Here is a 9,791-nt window from a genome sequence, read left to right as displayed (position 1 = left end):
CAAAGGCTTGGAAATATTGGAGAGAAGGGCCTTCAAATACTTCATGGTAAAGGTATGGTAGAAGGTATGAGTACTAGCTCTTTGGATTTTGATTTATGTGAAAATTATGTATATGGGAAGCAGAATCGAGTGAATTTCCCCTCTGGTGGTAAGAGGGCGAAACACATATTAGAGCTTGTGCACATTGATGTGTTTGGACCTGTGAAGGTTCCATCACTAGGTAAGTCTATGTACTATGTATCATTTATAGATGACTTCTCAAGGAATACATGGATATATTTCCTTATGAATAAATCTGAAGTCTTTGATAGGTTTAAAGAATTTAAGGCTCTTGTGGAAAACCAGACAGAGAAGAATATAAAGGTGTTGAGGATAGATAATGGTGGAGAGTTTGCAGTAAGGAATTTGAAGAATTCTGTAAGAAGTGTGGTATAACATGACAGAAGACTACTCCATATACACCTGAGAAAAATGGAGTTATAGAAAGAATGAACAAGACGTTGATGGAAAGGGCAAGAAGCATGCTCAGTGGTGTTGGGCTAGGACAAGAATTCTGGGTAGAGGTAGTGGAGATAGCATGTTACTTGGTTAACAGATCACCTTATCAGTGTTGGAGGATAAGACTCCACAAGAGGTATGGACTCGTAAGAAACCCCCTCTTTCACATCTAGGGGTATTTGGATGTGATGCATATGTACACGTTCCAAAGGAGAAAAGAACCAAGTTGGATAGTAAATCTGAAAAGTGCATTTTTATTGGGTATAAGGATGGTTTAAAGGTTTATAAGCTTTGGAACCCAGTAACAAGGAAGGTTGTGTAAAACCGAGATGTGGTGTTTAGAGAGGTGAAATATGTTATTAAACATGAAGTCCCATCAAAGAAACCTGAGAAGATAGAGTTTGACTTTATGGAGGAAGAATTAGACACTACGACAGAAGAGGAATCAAAAGATGAAGAGCCACAAACTCCGGGTGTGAGAAGATCAGTTCGATAAAGAAGGCAGCCAGAAAGGTATAGTCCATCTGCTTTCTATTCAAATTTTGCTTTATCTATTACTGATGATGATCCCAGAACTGTGAAGGAAGCAGTAGATTTAGAGGATGGAAAACTCTAGAAAGAGGCCATGGTTGATGAAATGACATCTTTGCACAAAAATGAGGCTTGGGATCTGGTGGAGTTGTCGGCTGGAAGGAAACCCATTGGCAGCAAATGGGTGTTCAAGAAGAAGACAATGTCAGAAGGAAATGTGGAGAAAAACAAATCTCGGTTGGTAGAAAAAGGATATTCCCAGGTGTCGGGAATTGATTTTGGTGATATTTTTTCTCCTGTTGCCAAGGTAGCTTCTATTAGATTACTTTTATCTGTTGTTGCTGCTTTTGATTTTGAGGTAGAATAGATGGATGTGAAGACAACATTTCTTCACGCGGATCTGGAAGAGGAGATCTACATGAAGCAACCGGAAGGCTTTGCGGTGAAGGGTAAGAAAGAAATGGCATGCAAGTTAAAGAATTCTCTATATGGATTAAAACAGTCACTAAGGATGTGGTATTAGAAATTTGATACATTTATACGGGGACTTGGCTTCACCAGAAGCAAAGCAGATCACTGTGTGTATTTTAAATTAATTGATGACCGTGTTATTTATCTAGTCTTGTATGTGGATGATATGTTGCTGGTTGGAAATGACAAAGAAATTATCCAAGATTTGAAGACCCGATTGTCCTCCAAATTCGACATGAAAGATCTTGGTGCTGCAAACTATATTTTGGGCATGGAAATTAAAAGAGATCGGGCAAAGAGGAAGCTCTTGTTAAACCAGAGGAAGTATGTCGAGACAATATTGCAGAGGTTTAATATGTAGGATAGTAAACCAGTGAAGGTCCCTATTCCTGTAGGTGTAAAGTTATCTGCTGAACTGTGTCCCAAGACATAAGAGGAAGAGGACATGTCCCGTGTTCCATATGCAAGTTCAGTCGATAGCTTGTTGTATGCGATGGTATGTACTAGACCATACATTGCACATGTAGTGGGAGTATTGAGCAGGTTTATGTCAAAACCAAGAAAGGAGCATTGGACAGCAGTGAAGAAGGTTTTCAGGTATTTGCATGGCACTAGTGATTATGGTTTGTGCTACCAAGGAAGACCAAGATTGGACAGAGTTTTGGATATCCGTGGCTTTGTTGATGTAGACTGGGCTGGAGATCTGGATCAGAGAAAATCTACAAGTGGGTATATGTTTAACCTAGTTGGAGGTGCAGTCAACTGGATGAGTAAGAAAAAATCTATAGTGGCATTATCAACTACAGCGGCAGAATACATGGCAGCCACTCATGCAAGCAAGGAAGTAGTTTGGTTGCAGAGATTGTGTTCAAGTATGGGGTTAGTACAAGGAAATGTAAGGATAGACTGTGATAGACAAAGTGCAATTTTATTGGCAAAGAACCCTGCTTATCATTCAAATACAGAGCACAACGATGTTCAGTATCACTTTGTGAGGGATATGATAGAAGACAAAAAGGTGTTGCTGGTAAAGGTGGAAACTTTGAAGAATACTGCAGATGCATTGAAAAAATCTATGATCTCTGAGAAGTTCTCTTGGTGTAGAGAAACAATGGGCGTTTCAGAGTTGGATAAATGACTAAGCTCTCCTATGGCCCCCTGTGGAACGCAAAACAACAAGTGGGAGAATGTTTGGTTGTGTTATATTATTTCTACAACTAACCTACATAGTTTACGGGGGGGGCGAAGTCCCTCCTTCGTTGCAGCAATTGCGCAGTGGGGGTAGCAGACCCCCTATCTAGGGGGTTTGAAGGGGGTGGGTAGACCCCCTCTACGGGGTCTGGGGCAGGGCCCTAGGGAAATTTTTTGTTGGACCCTATATTAGGTTGGGCGGACCTACCTATGGTTTTGTGCATGATTTTCGCACATGCTTTTGGATGTGATGGTTTTCGGTCCATGGTTTTGGACGCGATGGTTTTCGGTCCATGGTATTGGATGCTTCGACATGTATAAATATGTATTGTAACATTGAAAGGAACATAATGAAAAATCAAGCTGGTAATCCTGGTTTTTGGATCCAGGGGAAAATCTCTGTGTATATGTGTTTTATGTGTTATGCTCTCGCATTGTTTATTTTCTATGTTTTAGAATTCCTATGCAAGTAATTTCTGTATGGGGTTAAAACTGACATTATATATATGCTTATAATGTGGAATACCTATGTACATATCTCAACATACTGGAAAACATATCACAAAATATTAACGTGATTGGTTGAATAATATGATTAATTGCAGATTCTTTTCAAAATATTCTTGCCAAATATAAAATTTAGTATAAATTTTTTGGAATAATGTATATATTTGACATCAATTAGTTTATATATTTTCCATTAAAATATAATGAATAGTATAAAATTGTCAAACCATAATATATTTAATAATTAAATTTTTATCTTCATTATCAATAATTTAATTATTCCACTATTAATTAAAATGATAAAATATTGAATTAATAAATAGTAATAGATGTAAGCATGTAATACGTGGTCATCCCTAGGGACCTTGGTGACTATTTATGAAATAATTCTATACCTTTAAAGGGTGGTAATCCCTAAGGATCTCGATGTGGATCCACTCATGTAAAACATGATGTGGTATATTTGCCATGACATTACCAAATTTTAACTATGTGTTGTAACATTATCTAGTTTTGATAAGTTAGCATATTAGTCAAATAATTTTGAAAAAAAAGTTAAGATAGGATATGGATGCAAAAGAATAAAAAGTTAAAATGTTAGGAAAATTTGACGTTTTATAGGCATCCATATCAATAAAATGTTAGGATTTAGCTGCCCTAAATAAAGAAGGAAAAGGAAAATAAAATGTTAGGGAAGCAAAAGAAAAGGAAAGCTTCATTTTATGTTTTTGAAAATGCACAGGCTGCTAGTCTAAATGCGCCATAATCAAACATCCATTGTTTTTTCATGTGCAGAAGAAATTGAAAGAAGAGTGAAGGTTACTCTAAGGTTCATATGCTTACTTTGGATATTAACACTATCCTAAGTTTTACAAAACCCATAACCTAAGTATTAATCCCATGTCGCCCCTCCGCCAATCCATTCCCTTCATATCATTTCCCTAAAGTTCATAACCCCCTTATTTTCCATATTTCCCGACATCATATTAATGTCGATTCCCAACCCCACCATCCATCCCGTCACATCATGTTAATCCTCCATCATTTCACTTTTTCATCTTTGCATATCGCTTCTCATCTGACATCCCTCATTCCATTTCGGCCCCCTTTCACCATCCGAGCTTTACCACCAGGGGGGATCCGAAATGGGCGGTATACCAAACCACGCCCGCCCCTACGTGGTAGCTCCATAGCGTTTCGAACTCCCCATGAGAAAAACCACAAACCACTCACCCCCCCTTCGAAAAGCTAAATTCCTCATTTCCGATACTGCTTACTTGACCATTGCGCATCCGCCATTCCTTTGTCGCCACCTCATCTGTCCGTTAACCCCATCAAATCATATCCATTCCCTCCATAATCAATCCGTTAAGCATTTAATTTTCTTATCCATTAACTCAACGGATCCTCGCCATAAATGGAAAACCAGAACTGCTATATAAACCTTCTTCTTCCCTGTTTACAGGTTATAGAATTCTTTTTTTATCACTGCCATTGCTTTGATTGCAGGTTGCTCACCAGATCCCAACACTGTCAACTGCCAGTGACACTACCTACCTGATCATTGTCAAATTATTCCTTCTTTTCCTGGCCCCAGAAATTTCTATCTGTCCATGAATTATCTCCTTTCCCAATCAAGTTTTCACTATCAGCCTTAGCCATCATGCCTCCCAAGGACAAAGGACCAGAGGAAATTGTTAATCCTCCTGTAGATCTTCATCATATCCCTATGGCTGATAGAGACTACAAGATCCACGAAACACTCTGTGAGCTCGACCTCTTCGAGATGTACTGCTGGCTCGAAGATAAATACATTGATAAATAAGATGATATCTAGCTGTGGGAGTCAAACCTACCTCATTACATCTTTCCTCGTACCCACAACACTCCTAATTTCATTAGAAAATGCCATGCCTCATATCTTCCAAGCCAAAGGGCCATAGTCAATCCCAATGGACACATTTTGTTCACCATAACCCCTCAGGCTATTGATCAAATGATGCAATCCCCCACAGTCAACAATGTTACCCCATTTTCCTATGAAGCTCTGGTTGAAATATACCAAAAATTAGACTTTGCTAAGAAAGCCAAAACTCTTGAATTATTCTTAACACAAGATGCTGCATTACCAAAGAAAAATCCTCCTTATCCCTCATCCATATTCCTTGAGAGATCCAAGCAGATAATCACTATCATTTCCTACCTCCTTGGCTACTATTCTGACCAAATGGTAGATGAGGCCATTATAGGATTTTTATCCATCTTTTCTAATGATGCTAAGCCCTCAATTGTGTTCAATTTCAACCATTTCCTTGCAGAGTCTATTCATCAACAGCTAGTCAAGTTTCCTACATAGGAGGTATTCAAATATGCCTTTGTCTTAGTTTACATCTTCCTATATTTTTAGGGGGACAACATGAACTTGTCATTGCAAAAGCTGGATGAGAAAGAAAACCAACAGCCGGCCATTTTCTGGACCACTCTGGTTATGAAAGAGCAGAAAGAATATTCTTACAAACAATTTACTGAGATGTTTGTCCATCCAGCCATAAGCCTCCTAAGTAGAAGAACCGAACTAAGGGTTAGTGAAGAAATCAAAAATGTCTTGCAGTTGTCAGAACATATACAAATAGGAGACTGGTATTTATATGAGAATTACATAGAGATAATGATTTTTGGATGTGAGTTGCCACCATATAAGCTGCCAAAATTCCTCCCAATGAGGATTTTTTCCTTGGAATACATTAGGCAGATGATCAACATGGATGAAGTCCATTTTGTTGCTGCCAAGAAAAAGTCTCAATTCAAGATAAAAACACAGGTTGGTCTATTCATTTGCAACAACAGGGAAACAGGTCAAGAGGCTAACAAACTACTCAGGGAAATGCAGTTTAATCTTAGTTTTACCTGGTCCTATGATCCATTAGGGATAATTTCCAGATTAAGGGTAGAAACCAAGTCTACTCCTTATTTTCACACACCTAGGCCAGAGATAGAAAACTATAAGAATCGACCAGAATGGGTTGAAAACACATTACAGGAGGCAAAAGAATAGTAGAGCTCCTCATTAATAGTGTAGACTCCTACAATGCAAGAGGAGTATAGAGGAAGAGTCTCCTTTAGGGACCCATAACTTTAGTGAGGGATTGAAAATCATGTACAGAAAGAAGGCTAATCTTAGTTCCAAACTAAGTCTTAGCAGAGAGTTAGAGCAACAAACTCTCATCACCACTGATGAGCCTCTTGTTTCTTCACTAATAGGTGATTAGTCTACACAATATCCTACCACTTCCACGACCTCACAAGAGCAGTAGCAGATTTTGCACACATGTACATCTACTTCAAGCGAGCCAGAGAAGAGCATCATGGATGTATTCAACGAAATAAAGGTTATAAATGAAGCCTTGAAGATAAACACATACAACCAATTTTGGAAACAAACCTCTGTTTCCCAAAGTAGGCTACTCTTAGCCTTTGACTCAGAGAAGGGGAAAATGTAGATGGCATTCCTTCAGGCGCAAGTTCCTCAGCCCAAAGGAGCATTAGATTATAAGAAGACATCTTTTGAGTTTGATATCAAGGACATACATCCCATTGACCAAATGGAGATGCATAAACAGACTGGAGAAATGATCTTCTCTACTGTAATTAGAACAACTATGACCTTGTCCAAGCTACAGGTAACACTAGCAAATGTCCAGTCACAACTAAAGATGGAGAAAGTTTCAGCTCTTGCCAAAGATACCAAGATTAAAACCTTGGAAGATTTGGTAATTAAACTTGGTTATGATCCTGCAAACATCAATGCTACAGAAGAGTTGATCAAAAAGAAGAATTTGGATATAGTAGCACTAAGGAAATAGTTGAAACTTCTAGCTACTGAAGATCCTCTAGCCAAGGATATTGTAGAAACAAAACTGAAAAGGCAGACATGATGAAACTCATCATAGAACAAAACTCATCATAGAACAGACTGCTCAACTGAAACAGATGGTGACAGAGATGGAGAAATTAATTAAGGAAAAGGAGAAGGATGCTAAACAGACTGCTCCTTTAGAAGCACTTCCTATCACAGTCATTCCAACTACAATATCAGCGACCACCAGTACAGGAGAGGCTGTAGACTAGTTAGCTAGTGCAATTCAAAATATGTCCCTGCAAACTGAAGAGATTAAGAAACTACAAGATTAAGTAACACTACTAGAGGATCATCAAAATAAGTTTGACATTTTTCATGTAGCAGAGCTTCAGAGAGCTCAGAATCAAGTTGAGGCATGGAAGAATTCAGCCACTGGGTCTTCCACTAGCTACACTTTTGGTAGTTTCAAAGAAATTATCTGGAATAACATCATAGAGGAGATTGATGAAATCTAGCTATGTATCCAGATCATTTTTGAGCAAAAGGAGTTAATGGAAAAGGAAAACTATACAATTGCCAATATAAATGCTCAACTGAGAGAGATGCCTTCTACATCCAACAACATAATAAGGTCTCTCAATTCTAAGAACATGTATGAACTGGATGATCTAGGAGTGGATAACATGATTGAAACCATTTTGGAGGTAAAGAAAGTCCTGACTAAAAAGAACCTGGTAGTATGGTTAAATGAGAAGTGCCATACTCTCGAAATTGCAGATAACAGATTTTTCAGAAGAATTTATGCCTTAAACAAGAAGGGTCTACCTTCACTGTTTATCATCAATGATAATCTAATGACCAGGGAAGATTACTTGAAGAAGCTATAGGACATTGCTAAGGACACAACCAAGTCCTCCAACATCAAAGGTTCCATGACAGGCAGGGCATTCTATGAGGCCATCAGTAACATATGTTTTATTCAGAATGAGATAAAACATATTTTTACTGTAAAACCAACTTTTTCCAAGTATACTGAGGTAGAGTAACTAAAATATCCATTCCAAATGAAGAACGGTGGGAAAAGCTGTGTGAATATCAGGATTAGAAGACAGATTAACTTGGCCAACGCAACACCAGAATAGTGGCCACTCAGCAACAATTTTCCATCAAAACAGGGCCAGATGTTCAGATTCATTCTTTTGGACCGAATTGCTTCTCTTTCTGTTAAATTTTAAGTAATAATAACATGCCTCGTCACTCAGGCATTGATTGTAATATTTTGTATTTTTGTTTAAATACTTCATTCTGTCGAAGTATTCAGGGTTGCACCCTTGAGCTAGTTACCAGACAGATTTGTACTAAGATGGAGCATTTTTGATTGAATAAAAGATTATGGATTTACTTCATATGGCTTGTCTCTCTGTGAGTTATTTTCTTATGTTTTTCATTATGTATTCCTCATATAATTTATTTCATTTACAGTCATTCGATTGAAAATTTAACTGAATTTCAGTTTCATTTTGAATCCACTGTGAAGTTGTAGTTTAATTAAGAGATTAATTTACAGGACTGTCTATTCTTGTAAATTCCTCTTTGGATTTAAATTGCACAAGATTTCTGAAATGACTTGATTATATTTTGTTAATTAGGAAAACACAGTTTTCTCAATTTCTACTTGTAAATGGTGAAATACTCTATCTGAATATTAAATCATTTATATTTCTCTATATTCTTCTTATCCATCACATCTAAGATCAAAATAAGCATATGTATTTAAAGAACAACCTTTTGTTTTATTGAAGATCTTTGTAAGTTTAAATCACCTGTTAAAAAGCAGTTCACTGGTCCTCAAACCATTAAAATCAAACAAAATATTTTAGATGCTTTGGCATATCCAATTGAGCTTATCTTATCTCAAAGGACAACACTATGTATACTTGAAATTTTATGTCTCAATGCTTAAGATAATTTCCTTATCTGATTCTCCATTACAAAATTAAATTTTGTGTCAATATAAGTCATTATATATAAAATTCATTAGAGATGTTTTAGAAATATAGAAATATAGAAAAGAAAAAAACCTAACAAATCAATCAATCATTTATATATATATATATATATATATATATATATATATATATATATATATATATATATATATAGATATATATATATATATCAAAACTATCGAAATAGTTGTTTCTTTTGAGAATGACATTATGGTTTTTCTTTTAAAAACAAGAAATAATTAGCAAATAATCTTTACTATTTCTTAAAAGAGTTTTCAGGATTTAGATTTTTTTATTAAATTGAAGGTTAAGATTTGATATTAATAATTAAATTTTAATAAAAAAAATTATAAAAAAATATAATAATTTAATTGATGGTATTCTTAACATAATATTAATGTTAATAACTTAATGATAATATTAATATTAATACTTTAATAATAACATTAATAATTTCATAATATTATTAAACATAGTATATTAAGAATATTAATTTTAAAACTATATGATATATGAAGTTGGATGCCCATATTAATAAAGCCCATGAGCCTAGGAAGGAATATGGCTAGAGTTTGCAGTGGTAGGGATTCTCTGGTCATCGTCGATGAATCCCTCGATGGCCATGGAGACCCACCTTGCTATGATTTGTGCATGCATGGTGTAGATATGAGTTACCGATAGGTGCGTTTACATCAGATGAGGGAGGAGTTTAGGCTGACCTGCGT

The sequence above is a fragment of the Pinus tabuliformis genome, chromosome 9 (assembly GCF_031772625.1).
Source record: "Pinus tabuliformis cultivar Carrire ecotype Pingquan chromosome 9, CPIR1, whole genome shotgun sequence".
Lineage (NCBI taxonomy): Eukaryota > Viridiplantae > Streptophyta > Pinopsida > Pinales > Pinaceae > Pinus > Pinus tabuliformis.
This window is presented reverse-complemented; position numbering follows the sequence as displayed.